This window comes from Alosa sapidissima, chromosome 18 (genome assembly GCF_018492685.1).
Source record: "Alosa sapidissima isolate fAloSap1 chromosome 18, fAloSap1.pri, whole genome shotgun sequence".
NCBI lineage: Eukaryota > Metazoa > Chordata > Actinopteri > Clupeiformes > Clupeidae > Alosa > Alosa sapidissima.
In genome coordinates this window covers 21,617,618-21,635,823 of record NC_055974.1, presented here as the reverse complement: position 1 = coordinate 21,635,823, position 18,206 = coordinate 21,617,618, and the positions used below count along the sequence as shown (strand labels likewise).

The window sequence follows — 18,206 nt, the reverse complement described above, 5'->3', positions numbered from 1 at the left end:
TCTTACATAGTAACAAATGAACCTTTCTTGTATTATTATTAGAATGTTCCCTGTAAGGGTTAAAGGGACTTAAAGGATTCAGGGCTGGAGGAGGTTTCAGATCAGGCAGATGAAGGAGGAGTGGGGGGGCGCGTAAGTGCAGCTCGTTGCAAAGGAAAATTATCAGGAGTTCGGCTGCCCCCGCACTCACACACACACACACACACACACACACACACACACACACACACCCTTCCCACCCTGTTCCCTACAATCCAACATCATAAAAGTAATCTTTGAAATTAGAAACCTTATCTTAGGCAGAAAATGAAATGAAGTTCTCACTAGAAAATGGAGATAAAAGGTCCTGCTGACTGTCAACATGAACGATCGTATCGCTTGGCATGGAGAAGGGATGGGGTTGGGGGTGGAAGGGTGGAATTACTAATGAAACAGATTTCGCCATTTTCTTGCCATACTATTCAAGTAATGTTTGATATATTTCACCTCTTCAAACACTGTCATCTTCAATTCCTTTATACTGAACTGTTGGGTGTTGGATTGCAGGGACTAACACAAAAAAAATCATTGTTTAGTATACAGGCTATAATTATGCAAGTATTTATATGTTCATAAATATACTTATTTTCACACTATGTATGGAGAATATGATTATTAAGCTCATTAAAAGGTTAAATGAAGCTTAAACAAAAGGTAAATAGAGGCTGTGCAATTCAGTCTGTTCCTTATTCAAAGAAAAAAAATTGAAATGCTCTGTTTTTTAATCATTGCCATTTAAATGCTGATTCAATTGAATAAAATGAAAATAGGTGGTGATTAAAGTGACATGAATTCACAGTGACATTAAGTGCAGCTGTAAAATGCATTGTTTGTTTTTGTAAACACATTAACCATGATTAAAAACACATAATGATTTGCACACCACGTGGCGAGATCTTTGGAAGCCTACAATGAATGACTCAACCCTCCATTGCTAATCAAGCAGATATAACTCAAGGGCCAGGTGTGTTTGTGCCAGAACGAGTTTGCAACACCTGGTCCGTAAATCACCTCATAATCATAAATTAAATAGACTTTCCTCAAACTCGCCCTTAATATAAACTTTCCATTCAAAGAATTAGGTGATTTTGTATGCTTTTAATGAATGAATGAATGAATGAATGTATGTATGTACTGTATGTATGTATGTATGTACAGTATGTATGTATGTATGTATGTATGTATGTATGTATGTATGTATGTATAAATGAATGTATGAATGAATGAACAAAAGAAAGAAAGAAATAAATAAATAAAGAAAGATTGTCTCCACCAGACAGGCACCTGATCCGTATCGTCATTGATCTGTGGGCACTATCCCCCCGAAGCTCTTGGTTTTTACTTAATTACAATCCAAATGAAAGAAAAACTTTAATATTGATGTGTTCTCCGCTAATGCTGTCCTGGGGCGAGACAGCGCTGACAAAGAGTGTTACGCGGTTAACTGACGTCCGCTGAAAAGATGTTTGGTAAAAAGGACCCAGGGGACTCGTGAGATGTATCTCTGTGTCTGCAGACATTGACCGAGATTAGGAGGCCAGGGATGAATGAAGGCCCATGAGCCGCTGAGCACGGGAGCAAGCTCTCAAAATAAGTCTGAGGTTTACATGAGACAACTAGTCATGGCCTCTCTAACACCCTCCTGGATGCAGACTGTATGTCTCCAAAGAACTGAAATGAATCTCATTCAAATTCAAACTCACACAAATTGTATTGGCATTTTATTGTTACATTGTTATATAGTTTCTTGCCAACTTTTGAAATTAATTAGTTATTGCTTCTTTATATAAATTGTGGTAGTTGTTTAGTAGTCTATGTCACACTACAGCCCATTCTAATCACAAATGTATGTTCATAACCTGAAGCTTTGGCTGCATTTGCTCTGAAAAACTCAAAACAGATGGGCCTACAAGAAAGAGAGGAGCTATGGCTCTTCATCTGCGTTAGGATCTGGTGAGATTAGGCAGTTGGAGTAGTTGTTGTCTGCACTCCCGTCTATGATCTCTCAGGTATCTGTTCTCTGCAGGCCTCAGAGGTAGAAAGGTCAGAGATGGGTTCCTCCTCCTCCTCCTCCTCCTCTGCTGTCCCCCAACGCACCCCGCTAAGACAACAAGTGGCTACTGTAGGTCTACAGCAGGGTTCGTGTGCACATGCTGTCTATGCCCAAACCCAATGTGGGTTGGGAGACCTCACACAATGAAAATGAAGTAGAAAAACAAGAGAGAGAGAGAGTGAGTGAGTGAGTGAGAGAGACAGAAAAAGAGAGAGAAAGAGACAGACAGACAGAGAGAGAGAGAGCACACCATGCACCACTGCTAGAGATGACTGTTTCCAGCATATTGGTTTACATCGTTGGGGGAAAAACACTGTAATTTCTCTGAAATCCTTCCTAAAACCCTCCCGTGCATCTTAAAGTTGAAATGAATGAGTATCAGCCCACCACATCACTGACTGCAGACAGGGGGAAAACACACGTTCAGCTCCTGAATACATTACAATCTCCCACAAGATTGATTTATTGTGTGTATTGGTGGTTGACGCCTTAATAGAAGACAAACCAAATAAATATATTTACTATCAAATAGTCTGTACAAATGATCTGCTCTTAGAGGAATCCAGAGGGGATTGAGTCACCCCTCTCCACAGACTATACCGACGTCTATCAAACAGTCGTTAGAGCTTCAGACGTACACTGCTATTGTTATTTTTCCTTTTTCATGAGACCCAGCATCACAAATTCCCAGCTACGGGTAGCACCACAGGTTCAAGCATGAAAACACATACACGGGTGTCTTGGTATCGTTTGAGGTCATAAATGTTGCAGGCGCTTTCCTTAAAAGCACGAAGGAAAATGTCTCTCTTTCGCCTCCTCTTCCCCTCAGGACGCCAGGAAGGGACACATTGATTATTTATTTCTTAATTTGGCTGCCTAGAGTAATACTCCTCACTTACTAAAAGCTATTTTAGAGACTGACCACAGTGTACCTTCTGCTGACGACGGACACAATTTGGTGCAAAGCCTCCATAATGGACACCATACCTCTCCCACCTGATAGGCTACGTCAACAGTCCTCCTCCCTTCCAAAACATTCCTCTCCGGGGACTTCTCTCGGTCGTTTATATTGTGCTAGTTTTTGTACGCTCGGCCCATAGAAGGGGGAAGACTAATTGCTCCCCCTGGACCCTAGACAAGACAATAGGTCACACACAGCAGCATTTTGGCTTCTTGTCGCTGGCTACTGCTTCCTCCTCGAGTGTTATCAAGGGGCCGAGTGGAGAGGAATGGAATGTAATTTGAGGTCGTCCATCTTATGAGAGGGTTGGTTGTCATTGGAAGGGGAGTCTCACATACACTGTGGCAGAGCTAAGAATGACCGGCTGTCTTTTCTCTTTCACATGTACAGCAGAGGATGTTTTGTTTTGTTTGTTTTGTATTGTATATGTACACAATATGTCCACTTTATATATGTTGTAATAAAAAAAATCTTTATTTGTATAGAACCTTTCATACAAAGAATGCAGCTCAATTTGTATTTGCTAGTGACACCAACAGCCAGAATCAAATTCGATCGAACCGCCTTGGCCTCGGGGATCGAACCGGCAACCCTTCGGTTACAACTTACAACATGGTAGACAGTTTGAAGCTTTTAAAACAATTCTCCCAACAATTCTAGAACAATTAGAGTGTAATAGGAAAAAGTGCATCAGTGAGTGCTGTTTTTTACAGTCAAGTGTCAGTTCTAGTCAGGTGGTAACGGCTACACACAGCTGCGTGCATCGCGTTGCTGGAGACGCATCCCATTCACTTTACATGGGCTCACGTGATCCGTTGCCGAACTGAATTGTGGGTCCGTTGCGGCGTGTTTCTCCCGCCGCTCGCGTTGAGAAGTTCAGCTGTTGCTGCACCGACAGACAGCACCGGCCAATCAAGCTAATCTACAGACGGCACCAACCAATCACATTACGGTTTTACTTCAAGTCATTTGCATAGCTACCGTCGGGAACACCCACTGGCATGCGTTGACGGAGGGCTGCTGTGTGTAGGAGCCGTAAGTGCTAGAATTAGCTAGTTGTAAGTAATGCTACGAGAGGAGATATTCTCTGAAGAGCTAGGTCTTCAAGAGTTTTTTGAAGATGAAGATGGATGTCCCTGCTCTGGTAGTGCGTTCCACCAAGGAACAACAGATGAAAAAAACATCAGTAGACAACTGCCATAAAACAGAAACGTGTTTGAAACACATTTTTTTGTTGTTAATTTAATGATAGGTCACAGGTGCAGTCCCATTCCTGTTATCAGTGTTTTGAACCCGTACACACTCGCAAACTTAATCACTTACGACGGATGTCAGTTAAGTGTGTGAGGGTTTAGGGCTTAGACTTTAGGGGGCCACTGAGATTTAGCCATGGTGTCAAGACAAAATTTATTGAATCTAATTAGAATATGCGGTAAACCTCTGACAATCAGTAGGCCCTTTAACTCCTCTATGAGGAAGCTTGATTTGAAATACTCCCCTATATAGCCAGGACTCATGCTAGAACGTGGAAGGTTTACAGTAGTAAAACAATACCAGCACATGACCTGCTTCAGTAAACATGAAACCAAATGCTATGCAGATAACTTGGGCCAGGGGGAGTGCACAGCACTGATAAAAGTCCCTGACATACAGTAGCTGAGATATCCTAAAAATAATAGGCCTACATACTTCAGTGATCTTTGAATGTCAATACTATTTCAAGAATTGGTTAATATAAGATCATGTTCATAAAACTTAACCTTTGAAGAATGTAATCATGTACATACAATACATTTGCCTACCCTAATGGCATTTCTGTAGGTGGGCTCTGAGGAGACAAATGTATTTGACAGTATAAAATATGACATATATTATGTTTTAGCCGTTCTCTAGATAACATAATTCAAATATCCCAGGTACTATTCCACATACACGTAATCAGAAAATAACACAGACACAACAAAATGCATGAAAAATATATATTTTGTTAATTTATAGCCTCTACACAGTAGTTTATTGAAAATAACATTTCTTTCACACAATCAATCATCAATCAATATAGAGGGAGAGCAGATAGCTAACAAACGTTCAGAAAAAGTCCTGTTGGCAAATTTGAGGAAAAGTCGGTAAAGGAGCTATTTCACACAATTTGAGGGTGCTGAATTCAAATATTTTGTTTACCAAGTTCAATTTTGAGTTTTAAGCTTGCTAATTAGCATAATTAGCATAATTCACATACTTTTTGGTTTTGCCATCAGATATCATAGGAATTGCAAAAAACAATGCATTAATATACTCTTTATGTATCAGATATGTTGTAGGATAGGACAGGAATTACCCCCAATGACCCTCAAGTAGCAAATGAAAATAAGCTAAATTTAAAATATAAATTGAAATAATAGCTAAAATTCAGTACGACGTTTAGAAACAAAATAGATTCCTTGATAATAAATTGATAGAATAGTAGGTGACTGCTCATTTTTCTGTAGAAAGTCCTTAGTCACTAACTATTATGAACAGTCTTTAGGGCAAGGACAGTCAGTCTTTACAGAGGATTTACACTGTATTTTTTTGCCTATGCTTGCCTAGTTAAAACTTCTCACTGGTGCTCTTTCCTATCATTCAAATTCCAGCCATGCAGAAATGGAAGAGTGTGCATGTTTGAGGAGTGCTGAAGAGTGCTATGTAGATTGCATTATTTGCAAAAAAATTAGACAAGATATCCCTTATAGTGCAACAAAAAGAAACATTCTCCAGTGCATCATTACTGCATATGATGCTAAAAGGGAAGTGGACCTAGGACAAATCCTCAGCTATGAACAAATAGCCATTGCTATCTGCAATAGCTACAGTACAGAATGTCCCTGTACTGTAGCTATTGCAGATAGCAATGGTTATTTGTGAAGTGGAAATAAGTCTATCCTCACTCAAGTGCTGTCTAGCAATGTGGAATGTCCAGTAGTGATTACTGCAAAAATTGCTCATTCAACACTGGTAATAGATGCTCAAGATCTAGTTATGTCTTTAGGATACCCATCTGACTGCAGCACATTTAAGAAGTATGCAGGAACGTTTGTAAGACACTTTTGTATCGTTATTTGGTATTTGTTATGTGGTAGCAAATGATGTTAACTATCAAAGAAATAGACCTAATGTAGAAATACACACAGATATTGCAACAGATAATGGTGTAGGCCTGAGTGGTTGAAACATACTTATTAAATTACACTGGGAGCAAAGATAACTATCTTCACTTTTTTCCCCTTTGCAACTGTCAAAGAAATCCCATAAACACGGGAAGGCCTAGGGTAGCCTACATCAGATGGCCTTAAAGGTAAACTATGCAGTATTGGCAATTTCCTAACTATTTTCTCAGTTTCTCTGTTTACTCTGTTTTCAAGCTTCTCTTTCGCTGGCTCTGTCATAACCAATGTCTGAGAAACTCCATCGCTACCTTTTTCTAGCCGGTGCCTGGCGTGTATGTGTATTTGAATGCAGTAAAGCAATTCGCTACACTCGTTATACTTCCTGACACTGAGGTCGTTGGCCCGCCGGCCCACAGTTGCAAGGGTGGTTTTTCCGCTCACAGGCGCTAGAGGGAAGCAAGACGGCCACCATTCAACCCGAAAAAAGTCATATAACCATTCCAATGACTCTAAAGCTGTTAAATGAAGGTAAATTAAGCTAAATGCATATTTTAGGCTAAAAAACCTGCATCGTGTGCCTTTAAGATTAGGCTCTTCTGCATAGCATTAAGTGATTTGCAGTAATTTGAACACTGACCCTGATCTAGCCTACTTTGGCTATTTAATGGTAATTTATTGCCAAAACACCATACAATATAAATTAGCTATAACAAACAATAAAGGACTTAATCACACACAAACTACTATTTTACTGACTACAAAAACAATAATTAAGTAGGAAGTTTAGAAGTTTAAAACCTAGAATTGACCAAAAGTGCACCAAATTGAACACAAATGACTGAATACACTTGGAGGAGGCCTGCGTCCTTTCTTTTCCAGATATTTTAGGATTTGGATATCGTTTCGGTATCGAGTATCAAGATATTTATGTCAGGTATTGTATCAAAGTCATAATTTTGGTATCGTGACAACACTATACCAGAGCCACTCTGTTTTCTAGATGTCGAGCTCTAGTATGGAGGCAAGCACACATACCAAATTCAGTGTGTGTGTGTGTGTGTGGGTGTGTGTGTGTGTGCGTGCGTGCGTGTGTGTTTGTGTGTGTGTGCGCTCTAGTATGGAGGCAAGGACACATACCAAATTCAGTGTTACTAGAAGTAAAATGTTTTTTTACTTGTCGGTTGTTGCTAACGGTAGATGCAGTTCTGCATTAGGCTTATTCCCGCTATCTAAGTTCATATGTACTGTAGGATATATTCTGAGTTGAAGGTTATCTGTGCAACTTGTTATTGTGATGAAATGCATTAAACACCACATGAGGGACTCACTATGTTAGCAATAAAAATATGGCTGTGTTTTGATTAGAATCTATTACATGTTAACTGTAATCATGTTCCCATTAAATATGTTAATAAACTATAGTATGGGTTCTTAATGCTCAAACATGCATTTAGAGAACACTTTTATTTGGTTTTAGTGATTACTTTTGAAATCAACCCAATTTAGGGAAAAATAAGCAAAAACAATCACTATTTTATGTTAAAATGCTGATTATGCGGCTTAGAACTCAGAATTGAGCTTGGTAAGCAAAATATTCAGAATCAGCACCCTCAAATTAGGTAAGAAAGGTGGTTTACCAACTTTTCCTCAAATTTGCTGTCAGAAGCTCTCTTCTGTGAAGCTGCTCTCCCTCTAATACATCAATCCATCAATCAATCAATCAATCAATTAAATAATAAAAAAAATCCAATGGGTAACACCACAATTACAATCATCATTGAACACATTAGTGATATTTTTCAGCATTTGGTGCCAAGCTTTGGCGTCAGCAGTAAAGTAGATCATGCCATGTCAAGTGTTGATGAACAAAGCCATTGCTAACAGAACAGAGCCAGCCAGGACCATACATAAATAAATGAAAGGAAATCGTTTTCATGTGTAAACAATTTCCACTGAATGAATGTATAAATTAATAAACAAATGAACGAGTGAATGAATGAATGACAGGTTATCTTGGCCACAGATCTGGTGAAAGCAGAGGGCAAAGGTAGACTTCATTCCCTGAAAAACAAAACATTAATAATTGTTAATTTATTATATTTATTAATCCATGTATTTATATTCATTAAAATCATATATTGCCGCAGATGGGCTTTAAATGGAAATCAAGCACACACACAAAGCATAATGGCAAGAGTTTCAAAATGTGCTATGGCATTGCAATAGTGGGGAGTATGGAACTCAGTATGAGGGTGTGTCTACTAGTGACTACTTTGATTAAGTAGCCTTGATAGCATATGCAATCAAAAGGCTGTGTAGACTCATTTGAGGAAGAGCAGTCACTTTTGTTTAGAATTTAAACAGTAGATAGTTTTATTAGTTAGTAGATAGTCTATTTGTGTCTGTTAATTTCAACATCATGGATAATTCACACACCAATTTAATGGTAAAACTTCAGGGGTTGTTTTCAATGCAGGGGGTGGATTACCCTAATATGGGCCATGTTTTGCTTTTCGGACTGTAGTAGGCCTAGGCTATATTAGGCTACAGTGTGAAGTCAACACATTAAATCCACATCCAATTTTGATCACAGAACCCTACAGCTTTGGCTTTCCCATAGTTTCACTGACATTCATTAGGGAAGAGCCACACCCACTGGAGCTTAGGTGTCCCTCATTAGCCAGTGTCCCACATTAGGACAATTGAGTATACGGGACGAAACCTACCGGGTTTCTTAGCGACGTTCATCAACAATCTTTGGTCCTGGCGATCCATAACACGCCTGCTAAATAAAACAGGACGGGGGAAAGACACTCAGTTTGAATGGGGACACGCACATCCCAGGTGCCGGTGTTGTGTGCCTTCTGGTTTCTCCACCTACTGGTTTCCTTGCACGTGCATGCACTGCAGCAGTTGTCAGACATTCACAAACAAGTTGTTAGGCGGTTTGAAGTCGCTTTTCATATATACGCCATGAGCGCTAAGCTACATTACAGCACTCGGACAAAAGACATGTAAAAAAATATATGTTTTGAAAACTAGCATTAAACTGGATTCGATCCGCAAAAGCAACACATGCATGACACTCTCCAGCCTGATTCCCTACCCACTGAGCCAACTAATACCCGAGTGATGTGCGATACTATTGTAGCCTAGGCTACTATCAATTAATAACATAGGCAGCACCCAGGTAACATGTTGTCCAGAGGAAGGCTATCTGAAACAAGTGGTTGCCCTTCATCTAAAACAACTGGTTACCTTGGGCTGCTACGGTCGTCAGTGCACTGTGCATAGGCTACTCTTTGTGGTTGATCACAGGGGCGTCGCCAGCCGATTTTACCGGGGCTTCAGCCCGGGGTAAATTGAGCTCACCCCGGGTAGCCAAAAAAAATGTTATTTAACTTTTTTATTTCGTTGTGCATTCTATCCCTCGTAGCCTGTTAGAACAAGGAATCCCGAACACTAAACTCTGACAAGGAGAAGCAGAACGGGCGGGGCGGGGCTGGGCTGGGGGTGGGTGGAGAGTGGCAGAGGGTCGCTTCGCGGTCTGGTCTGATATCAGTGGATCTGTGCTCTCAACTAACGTTACTGCTGTCAACTCACTGGGTGGTTCAGCGTCATAGGTTGCAGTAGGCTACGTTGAGAAAGCAGACATGACATGGCCAGCAAAAAACAATAGAAACTGTTTGGCTTTTTCAAACGAAAGGCAAAGGGTAAGAATTTATGTTTGCAAACTGAAATATCCTGTCCAACCAACTCCATAAAGGCCAGCTATTAGTCTTGTTTACCTATCCTATCGCTAGCTGGCTAGCAAGCTATCATTAGTAAACACTAGCAGGAGTCAAAATTAACTTTTTGAAATGTGAATATCTACCATTCACTATCTTGAATATCTTCACTGACAAATGAAGTGGCGAAATTCACCCACCATTCAATAGGTAATCCGTATTTTCTGTCTGAAATCTACCAACTTCAATATTTACCAGCATTTGTCTGGTGCAATTTTGAGCCCTGCTAGTAGGCTAAGCAAGCATTAGGCAACTGCAAGGCATCTGGTCAGGTTAATTGGCACAACACATTTCAGTGCTCGTTTTGAGAGAGAGAGAGATTTATTACACTCAGCTCTAAATAACTAAATTTAGCCAGAAGGGCTAAATGCTTTCCCCTGTTGTTGAACATTTGTACTGATGTTCTGAGGAGCAGATGAGGATGTTACACTCTCTAACACTATAGCAAAAAATTGCAGTTTTGATACACAGTAGGCCTGCAATGTAGGATTTTTTCGTAAGGGAGATGTTTTAACAGTGACAAACTATAAACCCTTAAATATATAAGAATAAGCAAAGCATTTGTAATTACAGCTGAACATTGCAATCTCAAAAGTTCTTTGTATCCTGTAATGTAGTATGTTTTTGTTGGTTTGCCACACACTGATCTGATTCCATGATTTTGTACAGGGTCTCTCTCTCTCTCATGTTAAGTTACAGTTACTTCTCAATATTGACTTGTCGTGCAAGGCAAGTATAGCTATAGGTTATTCATCTTATTGACTCCGACTCAGAACCCCCCCCCCCCCCCCCCCACACACACACACACACACACACACACACACACCCTTGAAATGCGACTTCAAATCCGTCTAAAACAACTTGTTTGTGATGTTTGACAACTCCTGCAGCTGTGGTGAGCAACGCGAGCACGCGCAAGGAAACCAGTAGGTGGGAAAAACCAGAAGGCACACAACACCGGTAACTTTTCTGGCACCAACCCCAAGCATTATTAACAAACTTGTTTGCTAGCTAACTTCCTGCACAGCAAATTCCCGAAGCTTCAGGTAAAAAAGCCTGTTTAACAGCCATGTGTGTGCCACTGAATAGGATAACATCAGTAGCCTACATTGGTAGGTTACATTACGACACAGATTCGTGGTTTCTGTCACGTAGCAAACTGATGACTGAATCTGGGAGACTTGCCTATGTTTCTCTTGTCTAAGTGCTAGTACATTATTGCAGATAGTCGTAGGCTACCGATGCCACACTCACCCGTCATGGAACGATGAAATGCATAACAAGAAAGAATACGATGTCAAACAACAGGAAAAGCCAAAAGTCAAACCAATACGAATGTTTAGGTATGGAGCAAACTGCTCCCGTCTTCTCCGTGGATCCCATGTTCTTGCACTAACTTCCTTGTTCCGGGCGAAAACCGGATATCATCAATTTAAAAGTCCCTTTTTCTGTCATTTTTCATGATAAAAAAAGACTTAAAAAATGTCGATACAAGAATGGCAAATACTCATAACAGAAGGACATATACAACTTGTATTTTTTTGTGTGTGTGTTACACTGTAGGCTTAGGTAGGCTATTCGTGGTATGCATTGGCATATAGGTTATACATGTTTTAAATATTGCAGCTGTGCAGAAATGACAGAACACCCGTGAACACAATGGCAGAAGGCAAGGTTATGCCCCTGTGTTCATTTTGGTGCGAACCGGGCATGTGTTGAGCAATCCCCTGGGCATCATTGCTCAGTGCAAACACTCTTCCTGACCCCGAGAATCTGCCGCTTGCGATAATGACACGATCCATCTCAGGCACATTTTCCATTTTGCACCAGGAAATGAGGTAGGCTTGGTAATGGAATCCCGCAATTCTCGCTCATTGATCTCAGCAAATTTCTTTTAATGTTCATTGTTTTGCATTAACAAAATTCATCTAATTTCCTTTTCTGCGCACACACCTACATTCTGTTTTACCATGTAATGTGCTTTGTATGTGTGATTGGTGTTTTCCAAGTGTGTTGTAGGGGGAAATGATGCTCATACAATGCAGCAAGCTGTATAAAAAGACCATTTAGGCCAGAGGAAGAGTAAATCCACCACACACACACACACACACACACACACACACACACACACACACACACACACACACATACACACACAGACACACACATTCAAGAGAAAGACTGTGAGAAAATTCAAAATATTGCCACCTACAGATGGCTAACTGCCTCTTAAATTCTGCATTTGCAAAGTTTGATGTGATTTAGAGGCTGTTTGTTTTCAGTGCCAGACATTACAAAACACTTGGAATAAATCCACAATTTAGGCATCCGTTTGGGCCTTGAGAACAACTAATGAATCTGGTGTTGAGCCAGAGCTGTAGTATGATGTTTTGTATTATAGGAAAGTTACCAGAAGTTCTGCATTTCTTTGGGGGGTGGGGGGGGCAATCAAAATCTATACTGAGTGTCTTGTGTGTGTCGGTGAAACTTTTTAGTGGCAAAGTGTGGTTGTTTTCTTTCTTTTGGGGCATTTTTTCCACATCTACTGCCAGACATGTTATCATAGTTAATTATTGTTAAAAATAATTATGTTATTATTATTATACTTAATTTTGTTAAAAAATATTTCCATTCAGGAGCAGATGTTTACATAGGCTCATTCTCGTCCCTTTTCTGACTGTTTCCAAACGTCAAGATAACTATTACATTATAAGAGATTTTAAGTAGCACCAGTGAAAAATAATATCCATGATATCATTATTTTGAGAATTATTCATTATGTAACCTGCGTTGTCTTGAACCTGCGCGATTCAGCCCTGCACACGCCCGGACTCGAACCCGCGAATAGCAGCACCTCGGATCGGGAGGCGAGCGCACTAACAATTGAGCCAATAGCCCAGGCTACTGGCTCGCATGCCAGCAGCACTCTTGAGGCGTCGGGAAGTGAGGTTTACCAACATTCCACAAGCACAGCTAAGCTAGCTGGCATCCGTTACAATTACATTTCAGTCTTGATTGCCAAGTGGTCATTGCTATTTCGTGCTCACTGCTTGTTTAAGCACACTATATGTACTCAAATTATGCTGTTTGCCATTCCCTTGCATATTTCAGCTCAATTTTGAAATAAGGCCTCAAAAACGTTATAAAAAGCAATGAATCAAAATGAGGCATGCATCTCCGAGAGACATTGATTAGTTTCAGCCATTTAACGATCTAGCCCTAATGATAACATATCAATCTGCCATTGTGAATGGTTTTTATCCTCTGACCATTCATATTGTTTATGCCCCCTTAAATAAGGAATGGGATCATTCGTACAAATCAAAACGGTGACTGATGCCGAGTGTGAAGATTTCTGACCCTCAGCGCCACAAATAATCAAAGTGGCCCTGCAAAGTGCACAGGACAAACTGCACACAGCACCGAACGCCCATAAAATAGGCCCTAATTGCTTTGTCGATGGTGGCCCGATTTGAACCTGTCAAAACTCTTCGCAGATGCTCCTCTCAGTTCAGCTCTGCATGGAGTTTCAGCGTTTCTTCAGCATTTCTAATCCACTACGTAATTCCCCTCTTTTGACAAGACGTTTACACATTTTGAAAGCCTCGTAACTCAACAGTCCACCCCTAAAAGGTGCTATATATTACACTGTCCATATACACAAAGCTAGTATTTATTTTTTTTTAGTTTAAAAGCAGATGGTGTGAACTGTTAAAGGAACTATGTGACATTCTGTAGGATTCAAGCTGTCTTGAACGCAAAAATGCACCGAATTCAGATTGTATTTTGATACCATTTTGTCATTCGTCATACACAGTAAAACATAGCCTACTGTCCATACAAGTAAATGAAGAGTCTTACATTACACAAATTGTGGCATGGGATTGATTCCAACAAGTTGACATAACCCGTGATATAAAAGGTCTACTGCATGTGTGTGATGCATTCTTGCCAAAAGCGAATATCTTGAAACACTACGAGGCCATATACTGTATATCTTTACTCATGAGAGGTTTCATACAGACGAAATAGCTGCCATTGAGTGTTTTTGTCTTTACATCAATGGCGTGATAAGTGGGCTGTGAAAACAGCTGAGGCGATAAAATGTCCAGATTGTTCAGAATCTGACAATGGTGGTAAGATTGCCTTGTGCTCATCGGAGCATGTAGAGACGTCTGATGCAAACAGTCATGCACTCTGAAAAATGTGAAAAAAAGTGTGTGTGTGTGCGTGCGCGCCCATGTTTGTTTGTGCTTGTGTCTCTGTGTGCTTGTGTGTGTTTGTATGTGCACATACACGCCTGTGCACATGTGTGTGTGTCCGTCTGTTGTGTTGTTTGCATTTCTGTGCGTGTGTGTGTGTGTGTATCTATGTGTGTGTAGATGTGTGTGCCTGTGAATGTGTAAGTCTGTGAGGGGCTTTTGAAAGGTTCTCTGGTGCATGTCAGTGGACACAAAAGGGATATGCTCCTGCTCTTGTAAAGTGTGAAGGGAAATGTGTGTGTGTGTGTGTGTGTGTGTGTGTGTGTGTGTGTGTGTGTTTATGTGTGTGTGTGTGTGTGTGTGTGTGTGTGTGTGTGTGTGTGTGTGTGTGTGTGTGTGTGTGTGTGAAAGAGCATTTGTATTTTGAATAGTAAGTCTGTGTGCTCCTCTGGTGCTTGTCATTGGGCCTAAGGTAAGTGATCCTGCTCTGAAAGTGTGTGTATGTATGTCTTTGTGTGTCATTGACTGTCTACAGTTCTATTAATGGTGTGTGTATATGTCTATGTCTGTGTCTGTATGTGTGTCTGTGTGTATGTGTTTATTATAAGAGTATGACGATAAAGTAGTACATATTAAAAGACTGCAGCGTGTAGCACATTTGTTTGCAAGCTTACTTGGAACAGATAGTTAAATGCCCTGTATTAGATGCTTGCATGCTGGTGCTGCTGCTGCTGCTGATGATGATAATGGTTTCATTACTCCAAATCACTAGGATGCATTTTGCATTTTGTTTCGTCATCAGAAATGTTGGAAGCGAGATGGAAGTGAAATGAAGTTATCCTGTTTACAGAAGGCTAAAACCAGATTGAGAGGTAGGCTCTTTAAATGTGGATATTTACACTGTCAACTGATATGTTCAAATATTATAGAGTGCTAGAGGTTTATTACAGCTCATGATAAAAGATCACTTGAGGAGAAGCTATATGACATGTCATATCAAGTATGCAATATGTATTAGTTGGATTATGTTCATTACGTTTAATTGACTAGTTAATGCCTGAAGAGCTGTCATTAGGGCAAATATTAACAACGGGAAATGTATTTGCTTTGTCACATACAGATAGTATTACCAAAGAAGAGAAGGTGTCACCCCACCCCACACATGCACTCAGTCTTCAGCTGAACACAAGACAACAACCCGCTGATATGAATAATCTGTTGTCCTTTGTGGGGCCTCATCAGATTTTAAATATGAAAAAGACAGCCAGTCACAGACAGATTTGTAGATTTCCGTGCTGGATAACAGCTAGGAGGAATCCAGAGGCACCGTGGGGACATGGAATATTTTCACAAATCCTCTCTCTCTCTTTCTCTCTCTATCTCTCTCGCACTCTGTTCCTCTCTCTCTATCATCTCCCTCGCTCTCTCCCTCTCTCTCTGTTCCTCTCTCTCTCTCTATCCCTCTCTCTATGGCCATAGGTCTGTCAAGGACAATGGTGATTGGGGCTCTGGAACCATATGACTGGCTGGATGTAAAACAATGTAAGTTCAGGTCACATGACCCCACACACACAGCTTCAGGCGATGCAGAGTTCAAAGACAAAGGGCCTGTTTGAAAAGTTCACTCGTTCACTATATAGTACACTATAATATAGTGAATCTGCAATTTTGTAGTGTTGTTCGAAATCCAACTGAAAATTTTGTTCGCTACATTCGTGCCCTACAAAATCGCCACGCGACATGCCTAAATGTAGGGTACAGAGCCTGTACATTACCTAGACCATAATGCATTGCGGGCCATCCTGATTCCCGCAAAAGTCTTCAAACACACACTCTGATTTTCTCTTTATTCGATAATTTGCCCTGTAGTCCTTGTATATGTACATTTACATTTAATATTTAAATATTAGGTCTTAGGCCTTAGGTAGCAATAAATACTACAATATATGACCCTTTCACTGTGTGTGACAACTATATTTGAAGTACATGTACATGTACAGCGCATCTACAGTACATGAGTACTTGACATTTGAATCTAGATTAAGCAATCATAGTTCCCCATGAACACTCCACCCCAATCTATTTGTCACTAACGCTATACAGTAATATGAATTTCTATCACGTAAATCAACAAGGCAAAAAAAAAAAAATAGCTTCTTTTGAATCCAAATTGTTGTAGGAGATCATTGGTGTTGCTCAAAAGGTATCGAGGTGAATGGATGCTGGTTATCTCTTCATCCCTCGTCTTCCTCTATCTATCTGCATTTTGCATCAAGGCATGTAGAGAGAAAAAGGGCATTATGGGAAACTGTCCACTGTCTGTTAACATTTGAGACTGGGTATCCAGCAGGGTCATCTCACGTGACCCCCACTGATCCGACCCCAGCCCCGTGCCCCTCTTAAGCCACTGTCATCAACCTGTGGTCAACTCACTTGACATGACCCCCCTCGGAGCAACAGCTTAGTCCTGGTCTGAGATAGAGAGAGAGAGAGAGAGAGAGAGAGAAGGAATATGTCCAGCGAATCAATGTTATCCTGAACAGCTGGTTTCAATGCCATCAGAGTCCTCTCCTCCGATGATGGCTGCACCACATTCCATCCCTGATTATGTGACGATGAACTGTTGTACTTAACTCCTTAAGCTGATCATGTCAGGCAGCTGACCTGGAGCTATGCTTTTAATAATGGTGGTTTGTTAGAAAGATGCTATGAATTACATAATATTTCATACAACTGAGGACAACTGCATGTTGAAGTTTAGTGGTAATGAGATCAGGCGTACGTTTGTCTATCCAAGTAAAATGTTACAGTAAAATGTAACGGTAGCCCCCTGACACATAGTAGCTGTGCATTATGTACAGTATGTTGCGTAAACCTCCCTCCCGATGCCTTTAGACTTGTGCTAGTGAGGGAGCTACCAGTTTTAGCTCGATCGCTACGATTGACTCCCGATCCGAGGTGCTGCTGTTTGCGGGTTCAAGTCAGAGCGAGTGCAGGGCTGAGCTGTGCATTTAAACACAAAGCCGATTACACTAGCAAGTAGAAATGAAATCAATAGCGAGACCACTCTCAAGCCGTTCAACTCACATTTAAGACAACTGGTTGTTTTAGTACATTGTTAAACATGATGTAGGAATTCCCATTTTAAAAAAGTGCTTAACGTATTGGGTACCCCCTTCACACTAAATGAGTGTCTGAGACCAATGTTAGAGACTCCTTTTTCTCCTGATTCTCCTTACACTAAGTCAGTGTGGCATCAACATGAGTTTGAAGTCATTATTTTAAGCTAAAAGAACTACATGCATTAAACTCCTTAAGCTGATCATTTCATAGACGATTGCTGCGATTTCCCGTAACTTTGGTTCAATGTCAGGCAGCTGACCCGGAGCTATGTTTTTAATAATGGTGGTTCGTTAGAAAGATGTTATAAATTACACAATATCTGCCAGAAACAATGTCAGAGACTCTTTATTCTCTTGATTCCCCTTACGCTAAGTCAGTGTGGCATCAACATGAGTTTGAAGTCATTATTTTAAGCTAAAAGAACTATGTGTAGCTTTATGCATTAATTTTAAGCTACAAGAACTACATGTGTAGCTTTATGCACTCATTTAAGCTAAAAGATCTACAGTAGCTTTATGCACTAATTTTAAGCTAAAATAACTACATGTGTAGCTTTATGCAAAGAACTACATGTGTAGCTTTATGCACTAATTTTAAGCTAAAAGAACTACATGTGTAGTTTTAAAACCCCTAAGACTATTGTCCACGTGGTTCCTGTTTTGTTTGTGCCTTTACACACAGTTAATGTGTCTGTATCTGTGGAGGTGCTGAGGTGGTGGTGGGGCAGTGGGCCTTGAGGAAGAGTTGGATTAGGCAGCACTCCGGAGGGAAGCAAACACACTGAGTGTCTGTGGAGTTAAGTAAACTGTGCGGCTCTCGCTAAAATCAATATCTGCCACATTAACCTTTACATCTTCAACGCCACTAAATCAATACCACTGCAGACCTAACGGT

The 18,206-nt window shown here is 40.5% G+C and overlaps 1 long non-coding RNA gene across 1 annotated transcript; it reads right to left on the bottom strand.

The window, feature by feature from the left end:
* Positions 1-8,111: 8,111 nt before the first annotated feature.
* LOC121689766 lies at positions 8,112-11,383 on the bottom strand. Its single transcript, XR_006024864.1, has 3 exons — positions 11,242-11,383; positions 8,926-8,984; positions 8,112-8,260 (listed from the first exon to the last, which is right to left on the bottom strand). It is a non-coding gene; the product is annotated as an uncharacterized LOC121689766 (long non-coding RNA).
* Between the last annotated feature and the right edge of the window lie 6,823 nt (positions 11,384-18,206).